We start from the raw sequence: 21805 nt of genomic DNA, 5'->3' as shown, positions 1-21805 counted from the left end.
TAAGGCATCAAGATATATTTATTTTCTCTGAATTAGATGACCTTAACAGAACTGATGTTCCTGCTGGCCTCTCATCCTGCACACCACATAATAGCAGCCATTTCTAAATGGTGTGATTTATTCAATATTTTTGCTTTTCAGCTATTTTCCTCTTATGTATTTGCAAGTCCTCAGTGCTCATCTCTGATTATTTCGTATCTCAGATTTAGATATTTCCATTAAAAGCCCTTCACCTTGGTGGCTTTTCTGTTTAGATGACTTAGCAGAGGAGAAGTTCACAGCTCCCTTCACTGGGAGCTGGGTTCAGGTGCAAGCTTACGTGGGCAGCCTGTTGTGGTTTTGTTCAGTCCAAAACAAAGCTACAAGGAGCTATTAGACCTGCTGTGGCTGGCTTTCAGGCTTCTCAAGAATTTGAAATTTATTTTATGCACCTGCTTGGTTGTGTTTGTGGGGGTTTTTATTTTGTTTTTTTTCTTCCTGTTTTGTTTTCAATTACATTTATGTACTAGACGTATGATAGTTCTTCACTGTAGATAGGTGATTTAAGTTGTGTTAGTCTGACTGCATTGCTTAACACAGAATTTCTGCTGAGCTGTTTTACAACTCCAATTTAGCACCTTGGTCTTACTTTGCAAAACCGCTTTGAAAAATAACTAATGGTAATGCTGTCCTGCCTGCCACCCTCTGTCCCCTCCCTGCAAAGCTGTTTATTGGGTGGGGATGATCAGCAGCAGGCTGGAGATATTCCTGGTTACTGTGACTCAGCAAAGTGCTGCTCCCTTTGGTCTGTATTCCACTTCACCCATTTGCAGAAGTGGACAAAGGCATAGAAGAATGTTTTAATCTGAAACAGTGTGTTTCTTTCCTTCCTTTCCCTTTTTAATTTTTTCATTTTTAATACTTAATGTAAACAATTCCTTAAAATGAGGAACTGAAAGTAAGCAGCTGAGGCAGGGCTGGAGTGGCTGCGTCTGAGTCACATGCTGTTCTGTTGCAGATGCTGTTAAATTTTATCTGCTCTTAAAATTTTGCTAAAGCAAAGTGCTTTTCCAGTTTGCTAAAGGAAAGTGTTTTTCACTCCTAGTGAGTTGGTGGGACTGGCCAGCTGCATTCCCTTTTCAGAGATGAGGTCTTATCATCTGCCATCACCCTCAAGAGAAGCAGCAGCGTTTTGGTGAGCTTCACCAAGACCAGTAAGCAGAATGAAGTCTCTTTAGGGTACAAGTTATTTAAGCTGAGTACCATCAGGAAGACTTCCTGGTGGTGACAGATGATGAGCTGTTCTCATCTTTCAAGCCAGTGGGAGATTTGCTGCTGTCCTTCCAGGGGACTGTGCATCAGGCTTGAGGCTGAGCAGCCCAGCACAGACTCTGAGACCAGTGACAAAGACTCCATCACTTGGAGGAGTTTGAATTAGAGTGAGTGAGACTGTGCCTGTACCCCAGACTGGGCATAGCTGATCTCATGTGCTCTTTCCAGTTTTAGATGCTCAGGCAAAAAAAACAACTGGTCTCACAGGGGAAACCTGTGAAATGTTTCAGTGGAAGCAGAACTCCACCCTGCCTTGCTTTGGTTTAGGTGCTAATGGCATTTTTCCTCACCAGCTGACCATCAAAACTGTTCTTGACATTCAAACCAGCAGGGGAAAAAATTATCAGTCCTTATTCCTATCCATCAGAAAATACCAAAATGCAACATTTCCCTCAGTTTCCAAACATCTGTCCAGAGCTCTTCAGAAAGATCTGCAAGGTGGTGTTCAGTGTGCCCTGTTACTTCTTTAACTGAAATATCTCCTTCCTCAGTATAATTCTGCTATGGATTTGTGCACATAAACATCACCAGGTATTTATCCAAATTACACTCTTTTTGTTTTAAAATAGTTGCCGGGACCGTAGGTTTCCTGATGGTCTCCTAGGTATCATTGAACAGCAGCAGGAAATTCCCTGGGTTCTTTAGATTATCACAGTGCCTGAAGCAGATTTGTCATGTACTGTTTTCAGGCAAGTTCGTTGCAAGAGTTCTTATACAGGAAGATGGGGTAATATTGTTGAAAATAATATGGCACTTGGATCCAGCTTTAGGCGTCATAACAAGTGAATTTCTTCTAGAATAGTACTGAATGCTCTTTACTGCTCCCACAGGGAAAGTAAATAATAAAGCAGCTCCATTCCTTTGAAAATTGGGCCACTTATAAAGGAGAGGTATTCAGTTTATCCAATTTAGTAAGTGTGAAGCCTCAGTTTAAGCACCTTAAACAGGTCCTTTAGGGACCTATTAAACCCGACAACCTAACCCTGACAGATGAAGTTCCTGGTTCAAAATGTTCCTGAACTGCTGATTCCTGGAAGCAGGGAAGGTATCCTGAGAACAGTCAGCACATTTGCTTGTCCTTTATCCTGTTCCCTGAGCATCTGTTATTTGCCGCTGTCAGAGAGGGGAACTTGAACTAGATGGGCTTTTTTCTACTCGATATGGCCATACTTATTTTAGTAGGGCTTTGGTGCTGATAGAATAGAGGTAGCATTTTGAGAAGATTTCACAAAAACTGGGAGCATAACAGAGGATGTAGGAGGCAAAGGCTGTATGAATTAATGAAGAGAAGACACTCAGATAAGCTTGCATGAAGATGCACACTTTGGGTTATAACATGTACAGTTACTTACAAGCAGTCTTGCCCTGAATTGTTCAGCTGTATAAATGCATGACATTGCGTAAAATCCTGGAGAAACTTTTAGTTCTCCGCATTGGTCTGGGTGTGTTGGTTTTTTTCTATGAGAAGGTATAAGTATTTTCCAGATAGCTTTGCAAGTGACTTTCTGAACCTGATCAGAACTTGCTGAGTGTTAAGCTTGCCTTGCTGTGGGCAGCAAGTTTTGCCTTCTGTCCTGTCTATTTTTAAAATGAGGTTTGTGGTGGGGAAATGTAAAGCCAGTTATCAAGTGTTTTTACAAAACAGAATTGATGGTGACAGTGTGTTGTACAGACACTGCACCTCCTGTTCATAACTATGTTGTCTGCTCTTCCTGACCGTGTTTCTATGGCATGTCCACGGCTACCAAAACTGCTTAATGTGGAAAAGAATTGCTAGTAAAGCACTTAGGGGCTTGATTGCAAAATTAATTTGGCAAACAGAAAAAAATACTGTCTGACTCTTGAAGGTCTTTTCTCTTTCCTTCCTAGTTGGCTGTTCTCTGCTGCTGATTCTCATTCTTGTTGACTGTGTCGTGATGTTTTTCCTCCTTGCCACTCCAAGCTCCCTGCTACCCTCTGCCCTCCTTTGGTGCATCTTCTGCCCAGTTTCCTACACCCCTTCTACTCTGATGACTTCTCTTTGGCTGAGGCTTGGTGGTGGCGTGCCTGCAGCCTGGGAATACCTGCTATTTTTTCTGTGTCTTATTCCCCAGCACTGACACCTCAGAGAAGCAGCTGGGCTCCCATCCATAGTTGTTCTCAGCTGTTTGCAGATGTGCCAGGCGAATGAAGCCTGGAAGCACGAAAAGGAGCTGGAAACCAAAGAGCCGAGAGGTCACCAGCAGATCTAGCTGCTCTTCATGAAACCAGCCAATGACCTTAGCTTCATTTTTGTTTTTCATTGGTTTCACTTTCTGCTTGTCCTGCTCCATTCACACACGTGTCAATATTAGCAATCTGGTCTCTGTGTTGAAGTGGTTATACCTTCTCATACCTTTTCTTTTTAAACTTGAATAAACTCTTTTTAGTCTATGTTGAGAAAAACTCCTTTACAAGAATGACATTTTGAGCCCGAACTTGTATGCATTCTCCAGGACAACACAGGAAAAGTTCCTCTTTCAAAGCTGAACATTTCTGTTATTTTTAAAGCAAAGACATTAGTGAAGACATTACTAAATGTCTTCAATAATTCAAAGAGAATCATGAAATCGATTTACAGTCTCACGTACTGTATTCAAGTGTAAATAATGTTCACCTCAGAAAAAGCCGGCCATGTGAGACAGTGAGTACTTGAAATATCCTCTTTTTTCCCCTCTTCTTTTGTTTAAAACTCTCTGAGGATTGGACTATCACATCACTAGATACAGTACTCTTGTTTTATTAAAAAAACTGAAAATGCTTTAAGAGATAAATGGAGACACACTCATTCAGAAATATCACAGCTTGAAGTTTGTCTTTTCTATTGCGTATTTCCTGATTGTGGCTTTTGTTTAGTCTTTAAAAGATTGTATAAGCACTGTCAGAGAGCCCCCCATTTTGTGCCCAGCTCTGCGTTTTGTGAGGGCCTGGCACTCCTCATGGGCTCCAGGAGAGCTCTGCCTGTGCAGGACATACCAACCTCGCTCACGTCTACGACCCGTGTGTAAGCTTGGGTTAGTGTGAGGGTGACAGGGTGTTGTGTTTCTTTGGCCTGACTTTCTGGCGTGTTCAGAAGATATCAACAACTGATATAATTATTTGAAAGATCTTTACTGATTTACTGTGTGAATCAAGGAGAGATTAATTTATGATATCTCATCTCCCAACTCAGCTATTTCTTTTTAATCTCTGATCAGGAGTAGCGCTTCTGACTGGCACTGTTATTGTCCTCAGGCCTTGGGTTAATAAAACAGGAAATCCAATTTTAGCATGCCTCATCTCAGATCCAAACCACTAATGCTACTTTACACTGATAAGATTTATCGCAGATCAGATAGTGTCTGACCAAACCACTCCAATGCTTTGCCTATGTGACAGCCACAGGCTACTTTCCTTTGCCACGTAAAGCCATTATGAAAATGTGAGTCTAAGAAAACCCTATTATGAGTTAACTTAAGAGTGACTATAATGCCTACAGCTCATCTGGACCAACTTTGTCCTGTGATGTGATCTGACAGTCTATAACTCGGGGACTAGCAGTGGCAGAGCCATGAAGCTGAGCTCAAGGTGACCCAGCCTGGATGTGCTGCCTCTCGACAGCTCGTGAGGAACCAAAAGCGCTGTCAGCTGCGCATGGAGAGGCACCTCCTACTGCTTTCCCATGTGAATTAGACCCACAGCTTTTCGGGGGCTGTGCTATGCTGAGCCAGGTCTCCGTTTTCAGTTTTCCTTACTCTTTGGCTGTTTGCTTCTATCACTTGTCCTTTACAGTTGTTTTTCTGGCCACACAGTAAACTGAAGTAAGAGTTCAGTTCCATTAAATACTACTTTTTTTCATGGTGTGACAGCAAGCAACAGGCTTGTGGTTAAAGATACTGAAACTGTTAATTAAGCTGTACCTTTGGTGGCTGTTACACTGGGGTCCTCTCTGGAAATTGTTCCTGATTGCTGTAAGCAAATTCAACTCACATTTGCAGGAGTCCTGACGTGATTGCACTTGCAATGTCGTTTGTACTTGTCATTTCCTTGGGTCCTGAGTAAAGCACAGGTTATACGCTATATCCTGTTTGTTAACTGCTTGTCAAAGCCTGGATGAAGAGAGGTGAAAGGTGGTTGAGGTGGGGCTGAATTGTTTTCTGGAGTTTCCCATCTCTCTTCTTCCCATACTGTTACCTGGGCATGTGGTGTAGACTAGATACCTCACTTCAGGATGGTTGAGGTGAGATGAGCTTGACTTCATCCTCATACTTGGTCTGCAAGTGGCGTTTGTGCATAGAAAGGCTCTGGGGAGAAAACAGTACACACTTGTTTATAACTGTTACAATCAAGGTCCAACCTGAAATCTTTGAAATACTTTTATTTACTGTGAGAAACAGGATATTGCGTTGCCATGTCACAACCTCCCAAAGCTCCTGAGGACACAAAGACTGGCCAGAAGAGGCAGCTGACAAATATTAGCTATTCCATAGCAGGCAGATAAATGCACTGTAAGGAAAATGGGGCATTTGGACCTGGTAGGTATAAATCACATTTATTAATGCATGCCCATTCGGCTGACACTATTAATTGCAGCTGTAATCAGCACATCAGAATTCTGCACTATCTGAAGAAAATTTGCTACCAGTATTTTAACTAATTTGCACTACATTTGAGTCTTCATTTTTAGTAAGATTGGTATTATTTACCTGTCTTTGAAAAGCTGCTAAAATGAACGTAGCCTCAAGCCTACTTTAATTGAGAGGAGCAAAATACATTTTTTTAATAAGTAAGCATCCTGAAATTACTGATTAAAGTCTGATTTAATTTTCCATCCTAGTGCAATTCTTCAGCCTAAGTCCAATACAATTTCACAGTTCATTCGTGCTGAGCTCAGCATAAAATATTTCATACTTTTTTGTGAAATCACCTCAGACTCTTACAAACCCATTATACTAATTACCTTTTTAATGAGCACAACTGAAAGAAATGGGTGCACTAGCAGGGTCCAGGGAACACTATATGAAAGAGAGAATAATACTATTCTCAGCATTTCAACAGTGGATTTTGTTTCTAAGCTAGTAGAAAATTCAGCCCAATTTCAGAATCAGGTAGTGTGAAATCCCATAGTAAATGGTGGGAATTTATAATAAAAATTGAAAATTAAAGAATCACAGTCTCTACCATACAGGAAAGCAAAGTTCCAAAAAGTCTTGTTTGATTGCATCCATTTCAGTGGCCACTTTTGTTGAAAGAAGCAGGTTTGAAGAGGATGTGAGGAGGGTCAGAACACTGAAGACAACTCCAGCAAAGTGAAGGGCAAGCCTTGGAGATAAAGGTTCCTCTGCTGCTGTTTCTTGCAAGCTCTGCGCATTAAGTTACTGGTGGGGTATTCCAGGGGACACAAAGCAAAGGTCACATGCATTTTGTTGATTCTTGTTTGGCTGAAAGGCTGCAATGGGCTCTAACCGCGGTGAAAAGCCATTCTTCCTTGGGAAAAACAGAAGGAAGGCACAGCCCCAGTGTCACCACTTGCCATCCTTGGGGGCTGGACTAGTGGAACCCCGTGCAGGTGGGCAAAACCCCACAGTCCCAGGGAGACCTACCCTCCTGGCATCTCTGCTCAGCTACATGGTAAGCACCGATCCTATCCAGTTTGTGTAGCTGAGTCCTGCCTGGCAGGGATCTGGCGAAGGAAATGTGATTTTGGTAAGAAGCAGCTCACCAGTAAAGCGTGGCCCAGAGCCAGGGAATAAATTGTGGCAGAAGAGGAGAGGGGATGGTAGTGCAGCAGCTCACCTGCTGCTCTGCTATGGTCCTGTAAGATGAAGCAAGCTGAATTCAGATAGAAGATACTGCATGAAAATGAATGAATGAATGAATGAATAAGATCCCAGAGTAGATGCACATGGACGGGGGCAAGCAATGGGGTATCTTGAAAATGGAGCTTGCGAAGTATCACTTATACATTTCATCTCTTAAGGATGAACAAGTCTTCCTCCAGTCCCTAAGGTAGCAGCTGGGAATAGAGGCAGCACCAGCTGCCAGGTCCTGTTTGGAAGGGAAGCAGGGAGGAAATTTTCCTCCTCCTCCTCTCCTCTCTCCTCTCCTCTCCTCTCCTCTCCTCTCCTCTCCTCTCCTCTCCTCTCCTCTCCTCTCCTCTCCTCTCCTCTCCATGTCCTTTTATTAAATCTTATAGCAATGCTAGAAAATAATTATTAAATTTTAATTGTTCCCCCTCTTTGTGGGACATTAAAGATTCACTCTGCTGAAAAACACTGGCTGTAAACTACCTCATTTACCTAAATATTACGTGAAGATTTCTTTCAGAAAAAAAAAAAAAATGTTGTACGACATAGTCTGCCTAATATTTGAGTACCACTTCATATTTGTAATTAGGAGTTTAAAGCACATATATGCCACTTACTAACAGTTTGGGGAGGCAAGAGGGAGATAAAGAGTCACTTGCAATCACCAGGCTGTTGAATAGTAATACTAGTTTTGAGCAGCATATGGGAAAAATTTGTTAAAATGCAATGAAAATTCTCTTCAGGGATGAATTTGCAATGAAAAAAATGTGAGCAAGGTGGGATTCGTAGTTCTATTGGTCTTATGCCAAAAAAGAGACTGTGATATTTCAGGGCTATTAGCAATAATACCTGTGCAACAACCGTATCATCACTGTGCATAATGGCAGGAATGCAATGGATGTACATTAGGACACGAGTATAGCTATTACAATACATTATGTGTTTGGTAGTGATAAAGGAATTTAGGAAGAAAAAGTGAGTGGCTGTTTGCTTGTTGATGATATATTATGCACTCCAGTAATGGACATGGTGTAGAAATATCTCAGCAGGATGATGAGGTTGCAGGTAGAAAACAATTGCAGTTACTTCGTAAAGGTGAAAAGTAATGGATGCTGTAACATCCCTCGGGAACACATCTGATGGATGCAGCTGCAGCGCTGCTGTATTAAAGGCTTCAGTTTCCTCATTGCTGTCTCTTGTGAGGTGGTATCAGTTAGACAGTCCTCTGTACTTTAAGAAGTCATGAGAAAATAAGCTGTCATCCTCAGAGTGTTGCGACACTGCTGGCATTATCAGAGCAAGCCTGTCTCCATTGCTGAATCCCACCAGCTAGACAACAACACTGAAATCAAGGTAATAATTACTCCCCAAAGCTATTTTTTTTTCTGAACACTGACAATTCCTTCAGCTAGCAAAAACTGACAGACAACCTTTACATTCTGATTGTACTTTGAATTTCTCACTTTCCAAAATACTGACTACAGATTTTTTTTCCCTGCTGATAAAAAGATGTGTACAACGTTGAATGTGACCAAATTTACTCCAATTTGCATAAAAGCAATAACAAAGCGTAGCTTTCAGCCATGACTGCGCTGTACATTTCTGCACAATAAATCTTCCTCCCTCCCACCCTGTTTTTCATGCTGATGAACTTTCCTGAATGTCATGCAACATCACACAACCTGTAAAATGGCTATTGGGGAGCACTGGTTATTGTTTCAGCCATGCCCTGTGTGGGACTGGGGTGGTGGTAGCTGGCAGTATTTGATTTTGCAGCTATCATCCCATCTTGCCTATCCCCTTGAGGCTATTATTATTGTCTGGAGTCATCTGCAGGCAGCCTGATACTGCTTGCAAGTAGACAGCTCTGAGAATTTTTTGCCTTTTCATGCTTTGAAGCTTTGGTTGAGGCAGCTCTGCTTTTATCCATTTTTTTCCTTAAAGCTGTTGTCAGCTATCATTTGCAGTTCTTTGGTTTGATGGGAAAGTGCAAAGGAACAGTCCAGCCTTATCTTCCCGCGGCTCAACTGCAGTCCTAACAAGCTGGAAGCGATATATTCCCATTAGCATCTCATTGTATCATCTTCCTTCTGGCTTTCCTGATGCTTAGCCACAAAGGCAGTGGTACTGTGCAGGATCCTCGCTGGACTCTGCCTGTCTCTCTCCCCTCACCTTCAGCGCTTCTCTTGTGGTGAATGCTATGAAGTGATGCCCAGCTGCTGAGCACCTTAAATAGGGTGAGGTGAGATGTGCCAAAATGTCTGTCTGCAGGAAGAAGAGTTTCTTCACCTCCAAACATCTTTTGTGCCCTCTCTACATCTTCTGGGTCCATCTGCAGCCTCTGCACTGGGGATGGATGATACAAAGGTAAGGAAACTAGTCATTGGGTATCAGTTGACCATCCCTGCCCTACATCTCCCTGTGATTTATAAGAGCCACTGGCTTGTATTCTTCTCTTGTAGGTGTATCAGAGAATGTATTCAGCAGCTGTCTGGGTGCAGCAATACGTACTGCTCATTAATGCCCCTAACTATATCCTTCCCAAAAAATCCCTCTCTGCTTTCAGAAGGAAAAATCTAGGTACGAATCAGAGCTGGCATCACCAGATCATCTGAGAGCTGCTGTCATGTTTGTCAAACTTCTGCTGTTTAATAGTGGGGAAAACAGGTAGGTTAATACTTTATATTTGAATTTTAATATTAAATTATATTTACATCTACTATTTTTGGCTGTGGATGTCTGAAGTCAGATACATCTGGAAGTGGCTGGTATGTATAGATTCCTTTGATTTGACAGTTGGTATCCATCAATGCTGGGAATCTAGAGGGTCTTATAATTTTTAGCATAGACATCAGAAATTGCTTTAGAACACATCCTTTCTATTTCAGGATTTCCCCATGAATAATATGAATGTGGTGATATTCTTCTGGTACAAGGAATATAATGCAAGTTCAGTGAGGCCAAATGCTGTTTTACATAAAGAACATAAAACTGCCACCAAATTCAATGGAGAATCATGCAAGGGGAGAATACCTTTAATTCTTGTCAGTTGAAGTGAGATTTTAGCTGTCAAGTCATAAAGAGCAAAGTATAGTCTCATTTCTTCTATAATTGATAGAGAATAATTTTCCCTGCTTTATGATATAGGTTTTATGAGTAATTGTTTTATTTCTGCCTACCAAGTCACTTAGTGTGGATTTTGTCTTCTTGTATGGTGTGGATTGCAGCCGCAGTCGAAAAGTTTCCTTTTAAAGGAAACTATAATGCCCCAATCTGCTTTTTTGGCTTTATATCATTTATAGACAAAATGAACAGGATCAAACTACAGCTTGAAGAATCATGGCATTTTTAGCTAAGGAAATGTTCTTGATGAAAACCCAGATTTTATTAGTGATACTACAATTAAATAAGCCATTATCAACTTCCTACAGATCTTCTAAGAGCAGCTCTCTTTCATTCTGGAGCCCAAATTACGGAAGCAATCTTCATAAAGGCCACTTCCCCAGCTATAGCGCCTGCTGTGATATGATTCATGCCTTTTGTCTTCTGCTTGGAATTTGGGGATGTTTATGAAAGACTGTTATAAATACTGCATCTAATTCTTCTTTTCACAAGTTGCTTTATTCACAAGGAAAAAAAAAAGAAAATTGCATCACATACGTACGTCATATCATTTCCATTCCCATTGCCATCTGGCACTATTCTTGTTGCCTCTTTCGTATACATATTGAAAGGATGTGAGACCAGTGTCAGGCAGACACTCTGGAGCACACGTTTCACTACTACAGCTGGTAATTTAATGGTGCACAGGGATGTTTGATACAAGGAATCTCTGTAAATGTGCCTTTGAAGGCTGGAGCTGGAATAATACATGCTGAGGAACAGGAGGAGAAGTAATGTATAAGAATCCCACTTTCCACGCTGTGCACTACTAGTGATCTTACACAAAAGTTTTGAAGGTGAACAGTATAAATATCTCAGCTCTTTTTATACTGTTCAGACTTAGGGAAACAGCAGTATCATCTGTACTTGGAAAGTACCTGGCTGTTGATTTATCCTAAACTGTTGTCTAAAAACATGGGTCAGATCTTTTTGGCATGGCAACTTCTTTGGGACAGTAACCACCAGCATGATCCTTTCTCAAACAAAAGAGAGTTTGCAAAGGCTGAGAAAAAATGGTGGATGATCACTGCAGACCCACTGAGTTCATTGTACCTACGTAAGGTGAAGGGTGATGACAATGGTTGCATTCATATTCAAGCAGTTTGTTTATGTGAACCATTACGCTAATAAGAGACAAAATTATTGGTTATGAAATTCAGATGGGCTTCCAGATTACAAAGGGATCAATTTAGGAGTCAGGGATTTCACGTCTGTGCAAAACACTTCTTTGAAAAGCTAGAGGAATAATCTGGCCATGGATTCAAACACAGAGCTGGTCCTTTTGTAGGGTATACCTAGTTATAGGTTACACTACTATCATCTCTCCTCTCTGTCCATCCTAGAGTCAACTCTACCCTGACTTCTAGCAGCTATGCCAGAGCTGGACATGCAAAAATGTTTGTCAGCAGACACGTCCAGTTGTTCATGGTCTGTGTTTGCTCTCTTAGCTTCTGCCTCCCTCGACTGGCCCAGGGCTCTACAGCATTGCCTTAGGAAGGCAATTCAGCTATAGCCTAAGAGCACCCAGGAATGCACACGGGTGGCCAGAGCCTGGGAGGAGGTGTTTTGGAGACCAAATAACTATCTCAGCATCGCTGAGCTGAGCCTAGCTTAGAATTACTGTGGCGTGCTCACGGGTCGGAAGAGCAGCGTTTGCCTGCTCCCAGGGAGTTAAGCTTGTTTAAGCAAGAAAGTTGAAACTGTAGCTCTAGAGCCTGCAGGTAAACGAGCCCCAGCAAACAGCACTACGGATGGAGCATAAAACCAAGGCATTTTGCGGTGGTGTTTTGTTTTGTTGTGATTTTTTTATCCTCCAGCTGAACAATGGATTAGATGGATTATTACGCATCCTATTTCGTGGTCTAGCATTAAGTCATTAAAGTGATTTATCTTTACAAAGAGTGATTTTTAATCAGCTGAGTACAAATTAACCGAACGGCAAGAAACGAACCAGTAACTTGTGAATTATTCATATTTAATGAGTCAAAGGCTGGATCCTCATCTTGGTAGCTCCATTCTCTGCCCTGAAACCCCAAAGAACATGAAGCACAAGCAGGCCCGACTGTGGCTCTGGGTTTCCTCTATCTGAAGTGTCAGTTCTGATACACAGAACAGATACTGCAAGAGAAACAAAGGCTAAGTAATTCCAGCAAAACCAAATACAGCAAGTGTGTCACAGTGAGCTGCATGACCCTAATGTCCTTATAGCAGCATTTGGTATTATCAGCTATAAATGAAAAGTTAGTGGAATTAGTTGAACTTCAGGAAGTGCTTCTGGAGAGTTCGCCGAGTTCTCCTTCCTCAGCTGCAGGCTCCCCAGATGAATAATGCCAGACTTTGAGTGTCACTCTGACAGCGGTTGCGTGGGCATCTCAGGACACGGTCTGCTACCATGGTGAGTGAAACCCTGTCTGACAGCGCCTGGTGTTCACCACTGATCATCAAGGGAGCGCTGACGACTGATTTACAGCAGAGTCCTGTTTCTGGAGGGCTGGAGTTAGATTAATTGGTTTCTCAACTGTAAAACAAACTTTCTGTTCATCAAGACTGATGTGATTAGGAGCAGGAGCAATGAGATCTGTCTAATCCAGAGCAAAGACATTCCCATCCCTCAAGCTGCCAGGCAGTAACAGTTCCCCATGAACTGGATAACATAATCCCTATGCAAAACCCAGTTCCTAACCTCTCTTTATTCTGCAGGAGTTACGAAGCTTGATACACACATTCTCCTTTTCAAAATTCCTTTAAAGCATTAAGGCGCATCGTTTCAAATAGGGTAGGAAAACTGAAAGCTCCCACTGGTAAAATAAAGACGGTTAATATAGCCTCTTGCTCTGAATGGCTTTTAAGAACGATGCTTTCCCTTGATTTATGAAGGGAAAACTGAGAGTGGCTTTCAACCTGGGTGATGCAACACTGCCTCCCACTGCTGCATCCTGCTCCTCTGACGCCTCGGCCACCCTTCAGCCAGCACAAGCCCACTGGTGCTTCACTGGGAACGGGTCACAATAGGTGAATGCTGGGACCTTTCTCCATTTTTTTCCACACTGTTGATTCTACGTGTTCACACAGGTATATCTAGGTCCTTGTGCTGGGTATAAGTCTAAACACTGCTGGCGATCTTCAGAGCACGAAATTAAACCTGCCATCTCCCTTTGTGGAGAGGGGATTTCAGGGAGAGAAGACATCCCAATTAAGAATCTCCCAGGGACAGTACAGGATGGCATTTCTTATTTTTTTCTAAATGAAGGACCACTCCATCTTCCTGGGAGAGCACATGCACAGACCAGCCTCCACACTGCTGCCAACAGTTTTCACATACAAACAAAAAACTGTTAGGCCACTCATAGGATATTTGTTTTTCACCTTAAATAGCCAGGATTTTGTATACTTCCATGCATAAGAATGCATAGGAACATTTTAAAATCTATCTTTGCCACTATTTCACTGACCAAAACCTGAGGCTGAGAGCAAACCAGAGGCTGAGAAGAACCCTCCTGTACCAGCAGATTGCTGGAGGGACTTTCCATGCCCTGTAGCAGCACAGTGGCTCACTGGGGTTATTTGTTTTTCCAAACTGGGGGGCTTTCCTGGCCCCATGGCAGGCTGCCTAACTCGCCATGGCAAGTACAGATGTGTAACCACGTGCCTCCACTTCCCAGGGTAGCCTTCCCCCCGCCCCGCTGATCTTCCCAGAGATGAGAAGACACTGAATGTACTTTTGAGTCCAGCATTGACCAGATGCTGTCTGAACAGGGGTTTCTGTTCTCCAGTATGGGTTTGATGGAACGGATTGTGAGATATCTCACTCTGACATTTCACAGCTTTCTTCTGACCTACCTAGGCTGCAACAAGCAAATCCCAAAATGGTCTGCTAAGTTTCTTAAACTCTCACCATTTTTGATATCTAAGGAGATTTTGGGTTTAAGATTGCTGATTCAAGAGTATTAACGTAAGATTGCCTTTCAGCAACTGCGTTACACCACGTATCAAGCTTCTGCACTGTCCTGGTCTCCAGGTTCTGCTGCAACAAGGGACGTGCTTCTGCTCCACTTTCCCCAGCCCACCCAGCCCGCAGGAGAACAGGCCTTACAAAACCTGGCCCTGGATGCCGTGCTTGTTAATCACTCAAACAGGTTTAACTTGTTTTGGAAGATAAAGATTATTTATTTATTTATTTTAAAAAAGAAGCACCTAGATTTAGTTTAACTATTTCCTTCCTCTCCTATGACAAAAATTAGCGTTCTCTAGTCAAGCAGCTGCGTATCAGCTGGCAGCCTTTTCTAGCTGAAAATTGCAGTGCTTTTACACAGTTTGGGTTGGAGTCTGATATTTCAATCCTGAAAGACTGTAAAATTTGAGCATATGCCCTCTGACAACCTCCGGTTTTCTTTTGATTTCATAGGTGGGTTTCCAGTGACATGCAAGATTTAATCCCTTGTGTCTGGTCTTTCTTTGATGAGGTGGCCTGTTCCTTTGATCCAGTGGGATGCTATGTTTTCCCTGGCAGTCAACAACGTAACACTCATGAATCAGTTTTGAAACCATCCAGTGGCATCTCAGAGAGAGGGTTCAATAACCGAACGGTTGGAAGAAATAAATTTGTGACTTGTACTATTTTTTTCCAGCCTCTCCATAATGCATCTATAGAATTTCTGCCTTTTTCTGCCTTCTCTTCTCCCACCATAAGGGACAGAAAAATGAAACATGCAGCTGACTGATTGATATTTTTTACAGAGCTTGGAAATACACAACTCTAAGTCAGTGCTGTATTTTGGGGCTGAGGTAGGTTGCATCCAGGAAGCTGAAAAACTCCTCGGTGTCTTGCAGTTGTAGGGTCGTGATTTGTCCTTGGGCTGCGTGCAAGTGCTGCAGGGAAGCAAGCAGAGGAAATCCTTTCCTCCGGTCTCCTCGTACGTGGCTGGCGTGCCTGCCCGCAGACACGGCCGCTGCTCTGCAGGGAGGGGTTCAGGCATCCCTGCTGCGCCGCAGGTCCTGCCCAGGCTGCTCCTTATCTGCAAGAATAGACACTTTCCGTACGTGGAAGAGAGGCTATAATTTCCGCTTTAATTTCAGAGGCTGGACCCACACGGTCGTGTTTCACAGCACGGTGCTCGCTCTGGCAAACGGTGTGAGCCCCCGCATGGCTCCACATGCTACGTGTGTTCGCGACGGTACATTCACACACAGGGAGACATTAATCCTGGATGCCAAATAATACTAGCTGGTGATACCGATCTAAGAAAGCACCCTGTGGAATTTCTATCCACCTGCAATGACATGCATCTCCCCTACTCCAGTGCAAAAAGTTGGCATCATTTTGCCATGCCCCGGGATGCAGGGGACGTAGCAAACCCAAAGGCTGCCACAGGGTTTGCATAAATGCTTGCAACCAGAGTGAGCAGATGGGTAACAACCAAAGCTACAGATTTTACATTTGTGCTTTTTCCCATTCCAAAAATGGAAAAATCTGTTCAAGGATCCTCAGTGGTTGATTGTGTTTCATAAAGAGAAGGATAAAAAAAAAAGTAGCGAGTGGTTGTTTGGTCAGAACCCATACAGAAAATGCAAATTGGGTCATAAAGACCTGAAGGGGGAACAGCAGCTACCTCTGGCATGCCAGATGCTGGCCACACTTCCAGGCCCTGACCATGGAGCAGCGTGCTGCTAAATTAGAAAGCCCGTCATCTTTTAACAGCAAAAGGTAAACTCAATTCCATAGCAACGACATTATGTCTGATATGCTGGAAAGGCAGAATTCATGATGAGAAAAGAAAGCTGTGCGTGGCTTGGAAACCTGAACTGCCTCTCTGACTATGGGAATGAGATCAGAACAGATGCCATTAGAATAAGATGCAGGATGCTGTGTCACAGAATTGGGAAGATGATCATTTGTGAGGCTTTTCGTCTCTAGGATGGGGAATAAAGATGGAATGATTTTTGTTATCCTCTGATTTTCATTAGTTTAATTTGACTTCTGATTGTCATTAGTTTAACTTATAGGAGTTTAACAATTAAACTTATTATAGGAGTATAATAATTATTGTACATCTCTGCTGCATCGTGATAAGGTAGATGATAGATAGGCAGCTGCAATAGTGTTGTAACTTAGTAATCTTCGATTATAGTTGTTATTTTAGCACAGTTCACAGTCATTCCTTGCAATATGCAGGTGGAAAGTTCAACTCCGTCTCAAAAGAGCTAGACTTAGACTAGAAAAGGTTCAGAGCAGGATGTCAAAAGTGATCAAAGGAATTGCTTCCCTACAAGAAATAAAAGTACAGTTCTTCTAGCTGGAGAAGAGGTGACGGAGGAGGGAGGAAGACAGCCTCCGAGTGCTGGGGCAATGGAGAACAGGGGATGGATTTCACCAGCTCTTCCAGAGCAAGCACAGGAAAGAAACCAGCGGGTAAGGTGTTGCAGGGCAAAAACCAAGGTGGCTCTTCAAACACCACGTATGGTCTCTGTGGAACTCCTTCCCATGGGAATTGGAGGGTGATAAAGGTCTCCATGAGTTTAAAGAGTCATCAGAGAAATTGGTGAAGGACTGGTGAACACAAACCCAGCCCCTGTGGGCCAGGCAGTCCCTGTCCTGCAGGTTGTTACTGGCTGGCAGGGTGTTCTGGGCAGCATCTCTACAGGCATTTCCTTGCCTTAAATGTTTCTCTAGATATCTACTTCTGGTCATTGTCAGAAAAGCATAAATGGCATTTGATGCAAGCTGATACAGTTTTCATATTCTCAGAGACTTGGCATACAGGCAGTGACTATTTTTAAAAAAAAGGCCAGAAATCTCTAGTGGATGCCTCTGTCCTGCCACATTTCCTGTCTGTTGTTTCTGCCTGGGTTGCGGCTCTGCTGAGCATCCCCGCTGCGTACGTGTCTGCTCTCACCTGAACCCCAATCTGACTCAAAGTCCACCCTCCACGGAGGAAATCCCAGGTGCAGAGTGGAAGTAAGCCCCTCCATCCTGCCAGTCCCTCGGATGCCAGGGTACAACATAGGTGTAAGGCATATTGTGCTGAATTATGCACCCTCAGGATCTGGTCCGGTCTTTGTACCATTGCCACCAAGAGTGCAGACTGCTTTCTTACAGCTGTCTTCAAGGCCACACCAGATTTCCCATTTGTTTAGTTCTCCAGCTTAGAGTGTGCCCCATTTCGCATTTAAAATGTATGTAGCCAGCTCACAGCTACATGTTTATTACACAGAAGTTCTGAATTATTCTACTGGGACCTTGACAACTGTGCTCGGTTTACTTATTTTGTTTTCTTTCATTTGCTCATCAGCTGTATTTGGAGAAAAGAGGGTTTAATTATACAAAATGTTTCATCCTTGGCTGCAGTAGCTTGAAGCCTGATGCTGCTCATGTTAGCAGAGGGAGGTGTGGGTTTGGGTTACACATTTGTGAAGAGCCTGTGAAGCTTTTCAGTGTTTTTGAGCCTGTGTTGCCCTCTGCTGACTGGTGACAGTTTGGAAGATCCCCAAGGTCCCTGCAGAGCAGCTCAGGTGCCTGCAGGCATCTCCCAGCTCATACAGGGATGTGTTTTTGACCTGGGATGTCAACTGCGCTCTTCTTCTACCTACGGTTAGCTGTGTAGCCATAGTTATGAATTCCCCAATAATTCAGCAACTAGAAGAATATCCCCCCCCCCCGCATTAACGTTTTCAGCTTAGCTGATGTTTTATTAAAGTTTCAATTCTAATTAGCAAGTAAAATTAAATTGATGAGACTTTAAAACAGGCTCTTTGTCACCTGTGAACAGTGTCTAATGCCTCTCATCAGCTGGGTTAAGAAAAGCACAATATGACACACCGTATGGAGGAAGGATAGAATTTGACATTAGTTCACACAAGAGCTAGTTTTCAAGGACAGGAAAAGGAAATGGCAATTATTTGAAAATAGATGTGAGTCTGTGCAAAGAGAGAAATCTAGCAGGAAATGTGAAGCCAGAGACGATTATGTACTCAGGGCATGAACAACTCCAGACTCATCTTCAGAATTGAAAGAAAACTCTATTACTTGGTAAAAATGTGCTCTCTCCTGGACTTCCTAAAAAACCAGTTGTCCTGGACCCTGATCCTTTCCCAGGAGGTGACTGAGGAGTGACATTTATTAAAACGTTAATGGAAAGATTTGTGTCAGATGCAGAAAGACAAGCTTGCTCCTTGACACGGCGGATTCCTATCTTAAACACAGTCTCTCACATAAAAATTGCTTTGTATAGCTCTACCAAGATTTCAGCAAACTCTAGTTAATAATGCTTACCTCTTATTTGTTGTCAGCTCTGAGACCTGCAATTGAAAAAGCAGAGCCTAAGCTGGAGGCAGTATTTATCTACAAGGACTGAATGCAGAAAGCAAAGCGAGATTGAACGATGCTGGTAGACAATGCAACAGCCAGTAACAATACTGCAGGCACAGATGTCCTAGATCTGACTTGCAATTTCATCCTGGATTATAGTCTTTTTTAAATCATCCAGGCTCAGGACAGGCTGAGCTGAGTATGTAAGACCAGTTTAGCTAGAGAGCTAACAGCTCGGACACACTAAAAAACCCCCAAATCCCTGCAGAAACAACTATTAGCTCAGATAGTGCTATTCACTCTTTCAATTTCATAAAGCTGTGCAGGAAAAGTCCTCCTTACAGAGGAGATTTAGGCAGCTGGGTTTGCACTCTCATTTGGTTATGGGATAGTTTCTTGCTAATAAGCACCGTATTTTGAAACCTAAAGGTAAGTGCAGCGGCACATCTATTTGATTCCAGAGTTGTCCTTTTTTATATATGCTATAAAATTCCATCTTAATGGCAATATTATCTTTTCACACATGATTTCATCTTTTCATATGTAATTTTATATCTGATTTTGAAATGGAGAAACGAGGCTAAATGTAGATCTGTACTGTCGCATGCAATACTGAATGTTATATCATACTCTGACAGGCAACAGCCGACTGGTGGAGGGCAAGACTTGTATCTGTCCCTACTTATATCAGGCTCAGCAGTGCTAGAGCTTTTTAAAGCATGAGTTTGTTCTCTGTGAGCATGCAAAACTTGTGGGCGAGCCCACATACAATGATACCTGCAAGCCTGCAAAAAAATCAAACTTTGTTCAATTCTACAAGCTTTTAATAAAGAAAGGAGAGAGAGCCTCAGAGATCTGCTTTAACCTGTGATGACAGAGGAAGAGGTGTACTTTCATAAATATGAACTAAAACTTCAGCGTCAGTTTAATTAAGGAAATTCATTTAAATATGATGCAAAGATTCATACTCTCCAGATGAATATTAACTCTTGTGGTAGATTTACTTCTTATTTGAAATATGGTTATCACTAATTGCCTGCACATATTGGAATGACTTCTGATTACATCGATAATGTCAATAGTGTTTTTAGGAAGAGGCATTTTCAGTTGTCACTCCTTAAGGACAAAGCAGATGTCACTGTAATTAGGAGCTATACCTACTGCTCATTTTTAAGAACAGCAAGATGAGCACGCTCAGGTTTGTTTGTTTACTTTAGATCTGATTTCTAGCTTGGAAACCACCTATGGGATAAGAACCACTGCCAGGTATCCTATCATCTCCTGCCCCTCAGATTTTTTTTTATAAATATGAATGCTGTCCTTATTGGAAATGAAATGAAGAGTATTCCTCCCAGCAGGCGGTTGATCCTTGGGAAGGAATTCCTGAACAATACATACAGCTTTTTTACTGGCATATGCACTGTGGTCTCTAACTGAATAATGCAAGGAGGTTGCAAGTAAATTTGCATCAGACTAATACTGAATTTATTTTACCTCAACCTATGCTTTCCTTATAGTTTCTGGATTTTTCCCTGACTTGGTTCTTCCCAGATTCTCTCACCCTTTTTTTTTCCCTTTTTTTTTTCTTTCTTTCTTTCCCATACATACTATATTCTCCCATGCTGCTCCTGTGTCAGCACACTCTCCTAGTATGGTTCTCCTCCACCTTCTTTCTCCACCAGGTACCACCACCCTTTCCAGGCACCTGGGCATGGTCAGAGGGGTGGGCAGCAGCCTGAAATGGAGACATGGTTAGTGGGGAGAGTGCCTGTGAAGAGCTGTGATAACACTTCTACCCACACTTTTGGGTGTAAATGATGAGGCAGGACTCAGCGTGGCAAAGGATCAGGCCCACCGGGTGAGATGGAGTGAAGGAAACACAGGACACTTGGGCTGAGGCTTGCTTACATTTTCAGATGGAAGCTAATAAAACATTATTTGCCTTTTGAATCTCTTGGTTTCCTAATTCCTTTTGGCCAGTTTCAGCCAGGTTTGATAAGGAAATAGAGATCTCAAATATCTCCAGTACCTACCTGTGTCATGAAGGCAGCAGCCAAGTACCCCATGTGCCCCTGCCTGAAGCACAGGTAGGTGAGCTGACTTGCGTTATTAGACACCAGAGAAGCCACACAGGCTCAGGGTGCTCTCAGCAGTGTGGCTCGTCCCCACGCAGCCCATGCAGGAGTTACACTTTCAGCCGCCCTAATTGCAGGAGAAGATTTCATCTGCCACCTCACCTTATCGCAGGTCATCCAAGCAGGCGATGCCAAGCCTGGGGAAAAACAGGCTCCAGCAGCTCTGCAGCTGGAGGCTTGCGCTCTTCATTAAAAGTCTTGCCAGGGTGCACCAGAGGAAAAACAAGGCGGTTTCTCCGTATGCAGGCTGCAAGGTATTCCAGCTGGATGGGAGTCATGTCTTTGCCTCCCTTTGAGGGACAAGATCTCCGGTGCACCCCTGGTGCTCCCCAGCTGCAGCCCGGGGCTCAGCCGTGAGGACGAGCCCCGAGCAAGGGTGACTGCGGGGGCACAGCCTCCACTGGGACGGGGTGGGCAGAGGACATCAGAGCAAACGAGGCAGTGTTTGGACTGCAGTGGTAGAGATTTACTCCCAGTTTTTCTCAGATGTTTGAAAAGATCCGCATCTGTCTCAGCATTTGCAGGGGTCAGGAGCTGGTCGTTCCCTGCCTGGCACAGTAATCTTTTTTCCTTAAACACAAACCCTGGAAACTGTGAAGATGACATTTCCTATAGCATTTTTACAAAAATTCATGGAGAGATAGTAATTCCCTTATTCTAAGGGGCTTAGAGCTGAGTTTGGTTACATACAATACCCAGGACAATAGGTCAAGTGCCCAAAATGAAAACGTGTCCATCTCTGAGGTCAGTGCAGGAAAGTTTTGTGAAACAGGTATGTGCTGAGAAGGAAAGAAAGTAAAGAAACCAAAGAGGGAGAAAATCCCATTTCAGACCTCTGACCCTGTCTATAGGACTTCACTATGAATGTGTTCTTCACAGAAGAGCAAATGCATGATACTTTTTTAAATGGGGATTTTTTTTCCAATTGCTTCGGAGTCCACGTAGCCTCATTACAAAGCAAAAAGTCAAGCGCAAAAGGCATTATCTGAAGGGAAATGTCCACTGGGAAGGAGGCTGCCAGGTGGCCTGCCCTGGGGGAGGCTGTATAACAGATGCTTGCAGGGAGCCCTGGAGCAGCCTTTTTTCTT

The sequence above is a fragment of the Buteo buteo genome, chromosome 18 (genome assembly GCF_964188355.1).
Source record: "Buteo buteo chromosome 18, bButBut1.hap1.1, whole genome shotgun sequence".
NCBI classification, from domain to species: domain Eukaryota; kingdom Metazoa; phylum Chordata; class Aves; order Accipitriformes; family Accipitridae; genus Buteo; species Buteo buteo.
This window is presented reverse-complemented; position numbering follows the sequence as displayed.